This window comes from Camelus dromedarius, chromosome 7 (assembly GCF_036321535.1).
Source record: "Camelus dromedarius isolate mCamDro1 chromosome 7, mCamDro1.pat, whole genome shotgun sequence".
NCBI classification, from domain to species: Eukaryota; Metazoa; Chordata; class Mammalia; order Artiodactyla; family Camelidae; genus Camelus; species Camelus dromedarius.
In genome coordinates this window covers 81,091,383-81,108,206 of record NC_087442.1, presented here as the reverse complement: position 1 = coordinate 81,108,206, position 16,824 = coordinate 81,091,383, and the positions used below count along the sequence as shown (strand labels likewise).

Genomic DNA, 16,824 nt, shown 5'->3' with positions numbered 1-16,824 from the left:
ACACACAAAGTGCATCCTGCGAAGCCCCACTCTTAACTTCTAGGAGGTCGACCTTAGACTACTGATGACAATTATTGCAGCTAACTTTTAAGGAGAACGTACTCTGTCCTAAGCGTGTTACACTGTCACCTCACTTGCCCCTCATGACACCCCTCTGAGGTAAACACACATAGTTTCCTTATTTTGTAGATAAAAGTGTCACAGAGAGGCTCAGAAACCTTCCTAAGTTCACACAGAGTATACGTCGGAACACAGATGTGAACTCAAGGCGGCTGGACTCCAGGGCTCATGCTATTAACTTCCATGTAAAGTTCCCTGCAGAGCAAACAAAAGAAACTGAGTCCCCTTGGAATTGCTGCTCCCACATCCTCCAGCCCTCAGGGTGCTCGAGTCACACATGGGGTTGACGCTAGGAATTAACAGCAACTCAGTTACTGGGGCCAACGTCCCAAAGCAGCAGAGGCACACTGCTGCGATTCCAAATACACGTGGGAAAGGCCTTCGCCTCTTGCAGCTCAAGAGCTGGACTGACAGCTAATTAACAAGCCTGTGTGATTAACAGGAAAGCGCAGTGAGGCCCAGTGGACTGATCACACAAACCCAAGCCGGGAATGCCAAGTCCTGATCACCTTGGTGGAATCTCTTGCCTTCAGGTAGACAGGACAGCTGAGCTGAGAGGAGGAGGATCAGAGGGTGGAAATGCAGACCTGGGCGGTCTGTTGTCAGAGCCCAGGGCCAGGCAGCAAGAGAGCTCCTCTAAGAAGAAAGAAATCGAGTGACCCACACAATCTAGGAGAATGGACAAGGGCCAGGGAGAGGCAGGTCCAATTTTTTGATGCCCCAAACCGGAGACGCTTTCTAAGAAACAGCCAAGGACAGGTTAGCCATTCTAGAATAAATGAAGTCAGGTGAAACTAGTTTTATCTGCTAAAACACCAATCTGATCATCCTTTTTTCTCCTCTTTTCTTTACTCTTCTTTACATTTGGACCAAGAAATCAGTGACTTTATTGTTCTGTTTATGAAACTAAATGTATACAACTTAAAAAACGTCAGTGTTCCCCTGTAGCATCTTTATTCTTTTTAAGTCAACTTTAAACCAAATTCAACGGGAAGCACACTTTCATGCAGTTGGACTGAGCTTCCCTCTAAGAGCCCTATTGTTTGTTCTAATAGTGAGCACGTCTACACTCTGCTTCTGGTAATGACACTGGAGAGCTCACTCAGACACACACAGACACACACACACAGACACACACACACACACCCTACAGATAATATATATTCTACCGTGATCATTGGGTCCTGCTTTCCACAGGGGGAAAGAGGACACATTGCACTGGAGGGAGTGGCCAAGGTGGTTAAGATGGTCCTCTCTGTCACCAGACCATAAAGAGATTCCATCAGTTGGGCCCATGTTCCATCGAACCACTGGGCATTTTGACGCTTCGGAATAGGAGTAAATAGAACTTCATGTAAAATGGTTTCCGCTGGCCAGACTTCAAGAACTTAAACTTTAGTGTTTGATGTTTCATCACCTTCATAAATTAATTATTAATTTTTATTTATTAATTTTAATTAATTTTAATTTATTAATTTATTTTAACAAATTATTTTAATTTAATTTTATTTATTTTAATTTAATTGTTAAAAGAATATTTTAATAAATAATTATTTATTTAATAATTTACTAAATTGAATAATAAATTAGCATTTATTAATATTGATATTTCCCCCCATAATTCCAATCTGGAGGGTAACGGGAGAACTTCCTGTTGGTGGCAGGTCTACTCATTTACTTTCATCTCTACAAGGAGGTTTCAGAGCTTCCAAGACTGTCTGAAAGGAAACTTGCAAGCAGGCAAAGGTGTGAGAAAAGGAATCTTTCCAGGGATTTAGACACATATTAGAACCAGTGTTGGTTTACTGAGCAAACCAGTGACTCTTTTTCTCTGCTGGTTTTGAGTGTGTATTTTTTCTACACTAGCCGTTAATGCTGGCTTAGATTATCCTACTTCCCAAATCTTCCCAATTCAGTTTTTTCCTGCCGCTCCTTCCGCAGTCAGCTTTCCCTGAAGCAGCAGTGTGACTTCATAATAAACAGAATCCTTTTAACAACAAGGTTCCATCTTGACTCTCTCCAGGACCACCATATGTCAGAGAAGCCAGTGTCAACTTCCACAGGGAAAAGGGTGTCTGGAAAAGGTTATCTCCCAGCCAGCTGCTTTGCTTGGCATGACTGGAGTCACTGCAAAGGGCCCAACAGTATCGTCTTTCATATCAGGACACAGGGCCACCTGCATATCCAAGTGAAAGCAAGACAAGGAGGATGTGCTGTGCAACAAAGTGGCCGCCACTGAGACGATCCATTCTCCAAAGCCCCATAGACACGTGCCTGAGTCACAAGAGAGCAGGCAGCTGGGGTCAACTGGAGAGGACTGTTTCACTCCAATCTCTGTAAATCACTGGATGCCCAGGAGAATTGCCTTTCTGTTCATGTAATGAAATGGAACAGAAGTATGGAGGAAAGGAATTCCTCCCACTTCGAAGGAGATCAGAGCAGCACATCAGGGAGTTCCGAGAACAGAGCAGAGCTGTGTCCTTCACTGGGGCAGGTTGTGCTTTCAAAGCAGCCAAAGCTCTGGGTGATGGGTCATGAGAAGAGGGAAATGATGGAGGCCTTCAGGTTTCTGAGAACATGGGAGAGCACGTTATCCCACAAAGCAGGGGGAGAGCTGTAGATACTTTAGAGGAAACGAAAGGTCCTGTGATGGACGATGGGGGGAGGAAAAGGGCAGAGGTTATGTTTGCTTTGCTTTGTAATCCCAGCTTTATATCCTACGGACGTGTACAACTTGGCATAAATATCATTCTGCGTGGCTTATAAGAACTGAAGGCTTGAAGGTCATTCCCCTTCTACCTTAGCAAGAGGCTATTTTCCAGGGGGGACCCTCCATGGCTCTGTTATAATCCAGTCTCCTCCAGACCAGAGGGAGACTCTAACTGGCTACCTTTGTGCCGTCACAATAGAATCTCTTTCCGCTGTACTTTTTGTCCTGTCATGAAGCACTGGTTCAGCACAGGTCACAGAATCATAAACTGTTAGAGCTGGAAGATACCCAAGAGATCCTCTGGCTCAATGATTTCTAAACTGTTTTTCATAAAAATTTTTTTCAAATGAAATTTTACTTAGACCTGAAAATATAAGATAAATACAGTGGCTATAATTCAATATGGCAGTTTGATCATAACGTTCTACTATTCTTGCCTAATAAATAGAGATGAATTTAATTAAGGTAAAAAAAAATCATCAGTTTACAGTCACTAATGAAACAGTGGACCTAGGCAATAATCATAAATGGATGCCGAAAACATAGAATGGGAGGTTGATGGGGAGCTTTTTAACAGATCAGGCTGACACCAACTGAGCCCATTGGTCACCTGTAGCCTTGGTCAAGTGGGTTCTTCAGGGGAGGGTATATAGTCAAGTGATAGAGTGCATGCTTAGCACGCAGGAGGTAGGAGGAGGGAGATTTAATACCCATTGAGATTTGGAGGTCATTTGTTACCAGGCAAAGCTGATAAATGTAATACAACATGCACACAGAGTAACTTGTTACAGAATAAAAGAAATGTAATAGGTGGCCATTGAAGACACACTGTGGACCATGACTGGATCTCAGGTCAAACAATTAAAACTTTTGGGGTAACTGAAACAATTTGGATAATATTTGTGTACTATGTGGTATTAGGGAGTTATTGTTAATTTCGTTAGGGGTGAGAATGCTCATATATGCATCTATTTCTCAGTTAGAGGTGTTTATGGGTCAAATAGCATGATGTCTGGATTTCCTTTTGAATATTCCAAGAAAAAACAGTAAGGAAAGGATGCAATGTTCACAACATATTTGATAACTGTGGAAGCTGGGTAATGAGCACACAGAGGTTAATTATACTATTGTCTCTAATTTTATATGTTTTAAATTTTTCCTTACAATTTTTAAATCATAGTAAATAAATTGAAGAACATTAAGAAGTAATAACAGACAAGACATGATTGAGAGTCACTTGTAGACAAGAAAATTCCAAAATTTCTGGAAGATGGTAGCATTTGGAAGAGTGAGATTTAGAAAGTAAGGTTGGGAAGGTGGCACTGTCAAGCGTGTGTGTGTGTGTGTGTGTGTGTGTGTTTTCGGGGAGTGGCAGGCAAGGGTATCCTTAAAAAGAGTGTGAAACAATGGGTCTAAGTGGAAGTCTGTATAAGCAACAGTGACTTTATGACATTCACCCATCCACACACCTGCAAATAGAGTCATGCCCCACACAGTGCGTGTCTTCCAGGCGAAAAATAGCAGGCTTCCAAAACAAAACAAGTCCTCTCTGGGGAAAACCAGGACCGCTCATGTGGACACTGATGCCCAAGAGCAAAGCATTGTGAAATCTGGCATTTTAATGTCCTGGGCCGCTCTCCACGTGTTCCCCTAAAATGGAGTCTTAGCAGACAGTCACCCCTGCCCAGAGGACGAGCAGCCAGGTCACCACGGGTCCACTCGTAACTGTGAGCAGACTACTGAGGGTCACCCTACAGCCAGAGGGAACTTGTAGCACGACAGAAGTCAACGCAGAAGAAAAATGACACCAGAGAAAACAGAAATAATTAGGAAAAAGAGGATAATTTTTTTAAAGGAAAAACTTTTTTTTGGTGGGGGAGGTAATTAGGTTTATTTATTTACTTATTTATTTAATGGAGGTACTGGGGACTGAACCCAGGACATTGTCCATGCTAAGCATGCGCTCTACCACTGAGCTGTACCCTCCGCTCAACAAAAGGAAAAAAATTTTATTAACATTCTCAGAGAGATTTGAAATGAGATGGCATCCAGAAAACCAAAATAGGTTTCCATGAAAAAGGAAAACTCAGAGATAAAGAAAGCACTGTTAGAAATTAAAATTCAATCCCAACCCTCACTCCGTCCCATGTAAACAAAGAAGAAAAGGTAAAAGAAGATAATGTGGGCCCTACAAGAGAAAGAAAGAGAAACAGGTTACTTTCCATCCCTGGAAAGCTGAAGGAAGTATTAGGAACACACAGAAGAGAAATAAAACTAAGTGCATAAGAGGAGGGAGGAAGAGCCATTTATCGGAGAGAACAATGGACACCAGCGTTTGTTTAGATCTTTGGTGTTTTCATCATGTCTGGTTTTGTCGCCATGCATTTTCAGAATATATGGCACACACATGTGCAGAAACAATTCAATGTGATGAGCATATTGTAGAAATGTAAAACCAACGGCGATTCAGCATCATAAAAAGTAAATCCTCGAGTATCTAATAACTCAGCCAGGCTTTTATTTCTAGAACCGAAAATCTCGAAGTCTAGTCTCTATATTAATTGTCAGCACTTGGTGTAGAAAGGTTAAGGTTCCCAAAAAAAAAAGTCTAAATTCCTCTCACAGTGAAGTCAGTTCCCTTGAGAAACTCTTGTCATCTAAGTTTTGAAAGTTTGTAGTTTTCAAATGAGAGTTATGTTTGAAATTTTTGTAAAGAGACACAATTTACAGATTGAGAAAAACTTTACTCACAGCACCCACCCCCCAACTCACCGAGTCCACATTAGTGTCTACAGCACATTACTGGAAATCTGCAAAATATGTCAACAGTATTCTCACACAGGCTGTCTCAAAATGCTTATCAAAGTGCTTAGAGCCCATTTGGTAATGTTTTGAGAGGAAACATCCAATGATGACCTTGAAATCACATGTGATTTCCAGTCAACACACAGACTCAGACACACATTTGGGCACAACATGAAAGATCTGTTCAGGAAGCTCTCGCTAAATTGTTCATTACATTTCATCTAAAGGTCACATCAAGTCTGGATGATGGGCCGTAACTCAAGAGAAACTTTGTTCATCTGAGAACATCCTTTGGCCAAAGGAGGCTTCCAGCTGGTTAACGTGATCGATACACAAAAGGAAGGTATGCCTTGAAAAAAATCACAAGTGGACCTCAACTTTAAATGTTTTTGAACTTCATCCAGGATCTTAAGTGAAAAAAGGGGGGTGGGGGTGGGAATCCATATATATATATATATTGAAGAAGAGAAAGGCTTTTATGAATTCTAGGGGAGGATACTGTCCAAAAAAAGGAAAGGCTTACCCCGGGGAAATTAGAACTCGGACCACGCGGAATCCTGGAATGGCTCCAGGCTGCACCGGCCCCTCCAGGAGTGTCTGTGCACAGTGGGAACCGCGGTACTGAGCAGTATTTGTCAAGTGTGGCAGCCCTGGGAGGGACATCCGCTCGCAAATTCATTCAACACAATGACTCACTAACCCAACCCAAAGGGCTTTATCTTTCCAGCATCCCAGCTCCACCTTCCATGAGGCTGAGACAATCCATATGGAGCTTGGAGCAGGACCTCTGATTTACGGTGGTGAAATTTTGCTTCCTTCTCAAATACAGCCCCGGCCTGCGAGGAGGAAGGAAGCCAAATGAAACACTTTCTGTGCGTAGACGTCTAAGTCATGGGTGGCATCAGTTCCTTGGTTGTGTCTTCAACTTGGTTCAGACACATAATCCCTTTTCCTTTACTGTGTTAAAAAAAGACTTCCTAGAAATTCAAACATGCCCAGCCTGTACATTTTTTTCTTGTTTTTTTTCCCCCCAAGGAATAAATTGACAGACAGCTTGACTCTAGCATAATGTTTAAGAGAGTGGGTTCCTGAGTACAAACGACAGCTCCAAGCATAAGTGCTCCATGACTTTAGGAAATGTGCTTAAGCCATCTAATCCTCAGTGTCCTCCCCTGAGACATGGGGATAAAGGTGGTGACAATCTTACAGAGCTACCAAGAGGATTCATCGAGATACTTGCCGTAAAGTTAAGATATTCCCCTGCCCAGAGGTACTGTGGCTGCAAACAACAGAAATAGTAACTCAAACTGGCTAAAACAATCAGTAAATGTGTGTCTCGTACAGGCTGGAATCCAGGAGAGCAGGCTTCCAGCACAAATGATTGACAACTTGATGGACTGTCAAAAACCTAGGTTCTCTCCCCCTGCCGTATGCTGTTCTTGGCATTGATTCATCCCAAAGCTGCTTCCTCTCCTGGTCACATTTTGGCTCCCTATGACAACTAGGACTACATTATTTCTCATGCATATTCAGTAAGAAAGGGCAAGGTAAGCTTTCCAGAAGCTTCCAGTCGACTGTTCTCATCCCATTGGCTAGAACTGGGTCACAAGCCCATCCTAAAATTATCACTGCAAGTAGAATAGAGTCAGCATGACTGGAATAAACTCGTCTTTGGAGGAGAAATGGATGTAGGAAAAGATCATTTAACTACCCAGTAAAGGTTTCCTCTCATTAGCACTTATTGTCCACGTTAATGCTGCCCTCACAGTCTTACAGGAAGTTTCTCCAAGATGCAACTGGATATTGCTTCAAAGGTCATGAAATGGTAAATTGATTTTATTTTTATGTCACTTTGGTTTTACTTCCAGGAGCTATCTAGTCTAAAGTGATGCTTGAGAAAGATTCTGGGGCTCCACTAATGCTGGGGAGGGGAAGGTAAAAACTGTCAGTTCCAGGAATTGGCCACAGGTACAAGACATGGCTTCACCAACGCCACGGGTGGACATGAACAGCTGGACATTTCCATCCGTGCTCCTTCTTTCTGTCACTTTTTAACCTTTAAGCCACAGAGAATGACCTCCAGCATGTCTTCAAGCTTTTTTGACTAGAAACAGCACTGCGTCTTCACCACTGAAGGAGTCTGATAGAGTAGCCGAGAGATTTCTGAGAGACCTTTCTCAATAGATCAGTTCAACCAGTGTTTACTGAGCACTAACTCATCGTCCTAATCTGAGCCAGGGGCTTAGCAGAACACAAAAGAAAGGCAAGACACAAACTCCGTCCTTAAGGAACGCCCGCTCTATCTCGGACAGTACAGTGTTAAACAGTCGAACAAGGCAACCTAGAATTCAGGGCTCCTGGAAATTGCTACAGCCATTTTAATTGGCTGTGACTAAACGGACCAAGGAGAATCCTATAATTGACTGCAGTGCCGTTTTGCAGACGGGCATACGGGCTCAGCCTCGATCTGCAGTAGAGCCTGATCCTTTCCACGGAGCAGGCAGACAGATGGCCTCAGAGTGTCTCCGACTTAACGTCAATGTCTCCCATGTGCTAACTGGAACCACTACCGTGACCTTGTGCAAATACATCTTCCAGAGAAGGGTGAATCTGGAAGCCTGATGAGGTGGGAAGTTTCTAGAGCTCTTAAAGCATTGCCGTGGCTTCTCCAGATCCCACCTTCCAACAGACTCTCAGGATTCACAGCTGGAATACAGCTGATCTGAGCTAAATGGCTCTGTGCCCTCGGCCCTGGAGAATGCATTATCTGGAGAATACATTGTATATCACAAGTTCTTACATGACTGTCCACACTGATACTGTGTGTTTATAACCTATTTGGAGCAGCTAAGTCTGATAACAATTTATAGAATAATAATAACAGCAACATTTACTCACCGCCAATTAATTCTGGGCACTGGATAGGCAAGAAGGGACACGCTATAAAACTAGGGGAGTGTATTCCTGGTTTACAGGGCATTTATAATCCGGTTAGGCTGAGACGACACAGATATATGGAACAATACGCATAAAGCAACGCGGAAGACGGCCATCTCCTCCAGGCCCTTCCTGACTCACAGTCAGATCATGAGAGTCAGTCCCTCTGGCTCCAGTCCTCCCACACTCCCATGTCCTCTACCACACCCCCCAGGGCCATCTTCCAAGTACAGACCGGGCAAGCCACTTCTCTGTTGGAAAGACTACCATGGCATCCCAGTGCCCTCCGAAAAACTACCCTCTTGACCTCCAAAGCCTCCAACTACCCCCTAAAATCTGCTCTTCTCCAGTCTTCCAACTGATTGCCAACATAGCCACCCTTTCACTACTCAAATGCTGTATTTAACTAAATGTGTTTACTCAAGATCTCTCCATCCAAAAACATCATGGCTTGCTCACCTGTGCACGTGAAACCCTTCCTGCTTCCACTTATTTAAGTCTCACTCTTTTTTGAAGATTTTTTTTTTCCTACAGAATTATTTTCCTAAACACACCAGATCACAAGTCTCATTCCCTCCTCCGAACTCCAACAGCACGGGCATTACTTACGTGGTACCATGAGTCACTCTGAAGCAATTTTGTATGTGTCTTGCCTTCCCAGCTGGATTTCCGGTTCCTTGAGTACCTTGTTCCAATCCTCTCTCTCTGCGCAAAGCTTAACAAAGATCCTCAGCAATGCTGTTGATGGCAAAATAAAGTCAGGCCTCGACTCCTGAGCAGAGTAAACAGGTAATCAGTTATAAACAGATGGACTAGAACAGGGGGCGGGGGGAGGTAAAGCTCAGTGGTAGAGCACGTGCCTAGCACGCACGAGATCCTGGGTTCAACCCCTAGTATCTCCACTAAAAAAATAAAGAAACCTAATTATTCACCCTCCCTTAAAAAAAAAAAAAGAATGGACTAGAACAAATCTTAAAAAGGCTTACTAGGCAGATGACTCTTTAAACTGGGTTTAGAAGAAAGGACACGGGTTGAAATGGTGAAGGTGGACATGGAAAGGAGCGGGCGGACCCGGGAGCCTGGCCACGTTCTGATAGTTGAGTAAAATCAACAGACTGGTACGGAAGTCTGGTTGCCAGATGCCCTTCCCTTTGCGTATCTTCTAGGTGGAACTTGTTTAGGTCTATAGAGTTGGCAAGTAGGGCCAAGAAAAAGTCATCCTCTGGGCTTAAATTCTATCTTATGACCTTTAAATGTTCTTCCATTCAATGCTTTGAAATATCATTTCCTTTGGCGAGGTAACTTTTTCCACTGGGAAGCTTGTTGGTGAGCTTTTTGGGGCCTCATTTTCACCTTGTCAGAACAATTGGACAGAAATGCAAGTGTTGATTCACATTTTACACACGGACTTACCCTGCTTCTCAGGTCCTCAGGTCCCCTCAAACACGCCACGTTGTAGCTAAGACCCGATGACATCTGTGCCTGTAGGCTTTTGGTGGCGGGGGATGGTGAGGGGAGAACACCGGGCAGGGGCTGACCGAGGGGTCAGGTGGGTTCTGCTCGCTTTGCCCTGAGGCCCTTCCCATGCTGAACACCTCCACCTCCATCGCACCTCGAGTCTTCTCAGAGCAGACACCCACAAGTGCAGACATCAGAGAGACAGGGAGGTGTGCTGAGGAGTGTGTGGACTCGCCCCTTCACATCTGCTAACTCTGCAAGCATTCTACTTCTCCACAGTCCTGGACCACCAGATCCCCAAAGGGACACTCCTAACCCCTCGTTTAATGTGTCCTTCCCCTTTGAGTGGTATCGGTCAAACTGCTCCATCAGTTTTGTCTAGACTTAGGCATTCTCTGTGCATCCACAGTGTGACCCTAAAAGAAGGAACTTGAAATAAGGGTCTCAGACATGATCTCAGCAAAGCCCCTTCCTCTACAGAGTCAGCTGTGGCCCTGAAGGGCATGTGGTCTGGCCAGTGTCACCACCTGAGCTCTGATTACATTAAGGGCTAAGGTTTTTCCTGCAATTTGGCTAATGCCCTTAATATGACTGCCATTGTGAAGAGCAGCTCAGATCCCTCCATTAACTGGGATGCTTGGCTCCCTCCACTTCAGAAACACACTTATTGCAAGAAGTCAAAACAAGGATGTCACATTTCCATTAAAAAAAGGTGCAGGGGGTACACCTAGAGGCTTTATCTAGGCTTGGAGGCTTTATCTGGTCATATTATAGCTCAGTAAGCCTACTTCCCTCCTCCCTTAAACTTACACAGTGTATATATAAAAAAAAAAGACACAGAGGTGGAACCGAGCACCTGCTCTCCCTTCAGCGTTTCTCAGCAGCAGCGCTACTGACACTGTGGGTGAACCATTCATTCCTTGCTGTGGGCTGTCCTGGGCATTACTCCGGTCTCTCCCCATCCCTGGCCACTACTCCCTCCACTCACCGGAAGTGGACTGTCCCCCATGCCGCCCCAGTTATGAGAAGCAAAAATGTCTCGAGACATTGCCAAATGTCCCATAGAGGGAAAAATTGCTCCCATCGTCCTTGAGAACCACGGGGTCTAGAACACACCGTGAATGTGGAGGTTATTCCGGAGGGTCTTCTCAGCAGTTTCTCATCAGTATTTGCATTCCACAGCCTCCCACCGCGGACTCTGCCTCGGTGTTGCATAAAGCCCCCACACAGGGCTGCCCGGGTTATCACACGTAACGGAGAGTGCAGCTAACCGATGGAAATTATAACATCGAGGGTCAAAACTGAAAGTCACATGTTAAAAATGACTTCCTGCCATCCGCTAACAGGCAACCAGATTTGTTATCTATTGCCATGTCACAAATTACCCCAAACGAAAGCTAGTCTAATCTATTCAAAATAAAGCCAAAAACAAGAAATACTTATTATTTCACAGTCTGTGAGGGTAGGAACCTGGATAACAGCATGGTTTGGGGATGTCAGGAAGCTGTTGGCTGGGGCCGCAGTCATCTCTAGGCTATCCTGAGGCTGGAGAATCCACTTCCAAACTCACTCACGTGGTTCTTGGCCTCAGTTCTCACTGGCTGTTGGCTGGAAGCTTTAGTTCCTTGTCACGTGGGGTCCACGGAGGGCTGCCTCACTCCGTGGCAGTTGGCTTTTCCCCAGAGTGAGTGACAGAGACAGAGACAGAGAGAGAACAGACACTTTTGTTTTATACTCTAATCTCGGAAGTGGTGCACAGTCCCCTCTGCTCCACGCTGTGTGGCCACAGACCGACCTCGGTAGCCTGTGGGAAGGGGCAGCACGAAGCCGTGCAGCAGGGGGTGCCGCTTAGAGGCTGTCTACCGGGCAAAGCCCTCAGCAACAAACTTCTCCTAAGTTTACACTCTTTGCCCAGCTTGGGAACGTGACAATTTCTGACCATCAGTGTCCTCGGTTTCATCTGAGGACGGTAAGGAAATTGCCATCGAGTCTGGTCTGAATGATGACCTTGACACCGCACCTCCTCATGCAAAGGAACATACTGTGTTCCTGAAGTGACAACTGGTGGCCAGTCCATTTTAGAAGAATTTTCATCAAAAGCAGGTTTTCAGTTGTCTTCTTTCAATAGCAAAAAATAATTAATAAACTGTAGCATGTATTATTTGCCATTTCAGTCAGCCAAGATGCTGTGAAAACTATTCATGAAGCTGTATTTAACAAATACTGAGACCCCTCTCTGAGTTAGACCTTTGCTTATGTATTGCTGTGCAGCAAACCAGCTCACAACAGGGGAATAAAACAACATGGGTTTATGTGGGTTGGAAATGTGCGTGAGGTTCAGCTGGGCAGTGCTCCTGCTCCGTGGGGCAGTGGCCTGTGTCCCTCACCCAGGTGCAGTCACGTGCCTGCAGGGGTGGCCCAGAGGTCCGGGGAAGCTTCACTCACATGTCTGGTGTCTTTGTGCGCCTCCAGGTGGCTCCCCTCTCTCTGAGGATAATGGGCACGCGATGTCACAGGGTCCCTCAGGAACAGTGGTCAGACCCCTTTCATGGTGGCTGATTTCCAGGAGCAAAAGAGGACAATGCTAAACCTCTTCAAGGCATTGCGTCTGCCACCTTCTGTTGGTCCAAGTGCATCGCTTTTAGAAAGTTCTCTCAGGTCAAATCCCTTTTGTGCTAAAAACCTTTAGCCTAATATTTTTGACCTCTAGACCCATATTTATAAGGACTCATGTGACTAGATCAGACCTACCCAGATAATCTTCCTATCTTAAGGTCAGCTGATTTTGGACCTTTATTACAGCTAAAAAATCCTTCCACAGCAGCACTTAGATTAGTGTTTGATCGAATAACTGGAGACAGTGTGTGTGTATCGGGGCTGGGACTCTTGCGGACCACCAGCAGAATTCTGCCAACCAAAGTGAGGCAGCTGGTAAAATTTGAATAATTTTTGCATATTAATTAACAGTATTGTATCGATGTTAATTTTCTGGCTTAGATAATTTCACATTGGTTATATGAAATGTTAATGTCACTGGAAACTGGGGGAGTGATATATGGGAGTTCTAAGTACTATTTTTATAAACTTTTGTTAAATATAAAATTATTTTTTTTTAAGTTCTTTTTAAAAAAGGCAAGTCACCAGGCCAGTCCAGGGGAAGGAAAATAAAGTGATGGGAAGAGAGGCATGTGCCTATAGGGAGGGAGGAATTGATGGTGACCGTCTTTGAAGACTGTTTATTACAGGCACTGTGAGTAATGAAAAACTGATTATGACCAGTTCCTCTCTCAGAGAACATGTAACCTGGTGAGTGAGAGAATGTCCATGGGGTAGATATTTACTGTATATCTCCAATGGAGTAAACATCACGATAATCACAGGAGATTCAATGGTGACTACGATTCCCACATTACTAAGGTCTCATGGGAGACGGTGATTGGTGACCAGTAATTATAACTCAGTGCGTGATAACTGCTGTGGTCAGGAACTACAGAGGACTGAGATGGCCCACAAGATGCAGAGAACACTTCCAACTGTGGGGGTCAGAAAAAGCTTCATTCGCGGGTTGACAAACACCCAGATGTAATTCCTTCTCCCTGCCACTACAATCCTTTGAAATTGCTCCAAACAAATCGAAAGAAATTATCTCGATGGTTCACGGCTGGAGCTTCTGTTTGAGGGGATTGCATTTTTTCCCTCGAATTTGCTTATAGAGTAGATTTTTACACAAATGAATGTGTTCGTACTAATAAGGAGTAAATTTTTAACTCCTGCTGCAGTCATATATATCATCCTAGGTACCTGTCATACTTCTGTCATTTGTCCGAGGAGGATCTGGAATTTAATTGGAAATGGGCGTCACTCGTTTCCTGACATTGCTCAGTATCTCTGATAAGTCATCGTTTGTTTCCACCTGACGTCTCTCTCCACGTCCGGATTTCAGCAACGTGCTGCCCCCTGAGGGGTTAAGTCCAAGTGTTCTAAGTGTTCTCATTTTTCCCAGCGATGCTCTTGGTTGGTTGGTTGGTTGGTTGGTTGGTTGGTTGGTTTTTTGGTGGGGGAGGTAATTAGGTTTATTCATTTAATTATTTATTTGATGGAGGCACTGGGGATCGAACCCAGGACCTTGTGCATGCTGGGCAGGTGCTCTGCCACTGAGCTCCACCCTCCCCCACGCCCCAGAGATGCTCTTTGAAAGAGCTGCTTTTGACCTACTTCATCAGCCACTTTATGACTCCATTTAACTTTTTTAAAAGAGCTAGAAATGGCAGGTTATATCAGCAAATTTATACACAGAAAAACCTTCCAGAGGAAGGGGAACATTTTCAGGTCCCCTTTTGTAGAAGGATTTTTTTTTAAGACCTTTACCAGCTGAAGAACTGTTACTATCTCTCTGAGATGGCACCTGAGGGGACTTCTCTGAGGGTTCTGCTGACAGTGTTTGAGCAAAGCTGATCCTCTTGGGAGCCCCGTTATTTCCAGAGCATTTGCAAAGGTTGAAATGGATGGATTAGGGTCTTTCTGGTCCTGGTGTGTCTTGCCCTTCACCCTCTGGAAGAGCCTCAAAGCCCCAGGGCCCATGAGTTTTAAGGACACGATCTGAGGGGTGTCCCTAACAGTGGGGTAGCACTCAGTCACACTGAATGTGGTAGCGCAGAGGACACGTGAGTGTGTCCAGCCTGACATGACGCCCCCTCTTTCCAGACGTCAGGCCTTCGCAGGCACACCGGGTAAGTGCATTAGCACCTGTAAATCTACTCAGAACAGTGCTTGACGTATAAGAACCTAACAGCTATTGTTATTAGCATCACATTTAACCCCAGTCAACTCATGAGAAGATCTTTCAGCAGTGCTGAACTATATCTGTTACGTATCCTAAGACAGAAAGAAAAAAAAAAAGCATAATGAGTTCTTATTTCACAGGAACGAGTAGAGTAAACCTACTTCCACTTTGCACAGGAGATCAAAGGTGCAAACTCTGACGTTCGGCAGTCCTTCTCCTCCCCAGCTGGACCTGCTCTAGAACTGACTGTTCTTTCTGCCAAGTTAAAAAACCCTCCCCAAGAAATGAAGCCACACGGAGATCCACCAAGCTGCTCATTTCACCTCCTGTCACTGGGGTCGTATCAGGGTAGGTGCCCAAGATGAGGTTTTGATCACTGTCATCTCTCCCTGGTTCACGCAGGTCAGCTCACTGGGTCACTTAGCAAAGCCCCAAGCATCACTTCTGCTTCTGTGCTGGGTCCACATCCTTTCACTTAGGTCTTCCCAGAAAGTCAAGTGGGAGAGCCAGATAAATGCTCGGGATTCAGAAGATGGCAAATACAGGCCCAGAGGTAGAAGCCCTAGTGACTGGCTATTTCTGACTCCGTCATATTTTTAAAGACTGGGACACCTTCCCATTTGCACAGTTCAGCAAATCAGGCTGAGAAGAGTCAGGGTCCTAGGTCACTGAGCACTGTTTCCAGAGGTGACCTGTGGGTCACTGCATTTCTGTCCTGTCCCCTCCTCTGTGTCAATGCCATTGCAAGAATGTTTGGCCATCTATAAGGACAAACCTGGAAACAGAGTTCATTTTCCTATGCTCTGCCTCGAAATAATGAACTTCTTAACAGTCCCCTCAAAATGTTCACTCCCATTTTCTTGGCCCTCTCTGAAGAAAGAACATGATAATGTCCATCACTAGGATATTTCAAAGCTTCTATCAAGAACAGCCAGGAAGTTCTTTGTAAAATCTAAAAACAGAAATCCAAGACTCTCTGGGTGCACGTGTGTGACACATATTGCCATGTTTCTTACCAAGAGATGCTCTGGAAATCCGAGTTCTCCGTTACGGCTCGCTAAGAGCTGAAGGGGCGGAAAGGAAGACACTTTCCTGTGGCTGTTTGACATTAATGTCTTCCCTCTCGGCATCTCAGGTGTGTGCTCTGAAGCTGTCTTGCTCCATGGGGAGCACAAATTCTGGGTGAGAGGAGCAGGAGGAAAGCCTGGCTCCTCCAGTCTCTGTGGTCAGGAGCCAAAGAAACCAAGGTGAGTTGAGGCGGCTGTCGTGTGGTTCATTGGCAAAGAAAAAGAATGGGGTTGGGGCAGAAAGGAGGCATGTGTCTGAGCATTTTGCATCCTGTTGAAAGAAAAGGAAGCAAAGGGAGCTTCAGGGACCCACACTCCCTGTTCAGCAGATGGCAAGACCAAGGTGGAGGTGAAGGCACTGGCCCGCTGGAGGCCCTTTGACTGGAGTGGCTAGATACAAATTACTGCCCCCCCTGAGTGCCAAGTAGCCTGCCTTCTCCAAGAGAGAGCAAGAAACAAAGGCTGAGGCCGAGTGCGGGAACAGAACCATCAACCCCACGCCCCAACCCCCCAATGCCTCAGCGGCAAGACCTCGGCTGTCACAAAGGGTCCAGACTCTGCTCTGCATTACATTCTGGTTCTTTTCTTAGCACTAGGGACATGGGACAGAGATGTGGTAAGGCCAAGGGTGGCATCTGGAACACTCCTTCATTTCTTTCCCTGGGTTTTAAGGGAGAAGAAGAGGCAGCCAGTCATTTAGGGCTCAGCTCACCCAGAGATTAATCTGAAACCACTTGTGGGGGCTAAGTCATGGCCAGAATTACCACCAGATCGCTGAGCAAGTCCTACTTTTCGAGAGGTCAGTGGCAGCTTTTGGTGTCCAAGCTGGTGGAACATGAATCTATTGCTCTGTGTGTCTGTGCAGGGAGAGAGGGAGAGAGGGCAGAGGGGGACGGAGAGTCCCCTGCAGGGACACAGAAGGAGAAGGAGGGAAAAAAAGTACC

At 45.1% G+C, this 16,824-nt stretch overlaps 1 long non-coding RNA gene across 6 annotated transcripts in view; it reads right to left on the bottom strand.

The window, feature by feature from the left end:
- Positions 1-12,163, bottom strand: part of LOC135321719 (uncharacterized) — a 63,720-nt gene extending 51,557 nt beyond the window's left edge. For all 6 annotated transcript variants that reach the window (XR_010381750.1, XR_010381749.1, XR_010381752.1 and 3 more), the window contains exon 1: positions 9,182-12,163. This is a non-coding gene — a long non-coding RNA (uncharacterized LOC135321719). The remainder of the gene's footprint in view (positions 1-9,181) is intronic.
- Positions 12,164-16,824: the final 4,661 nt, after the last annotated feature.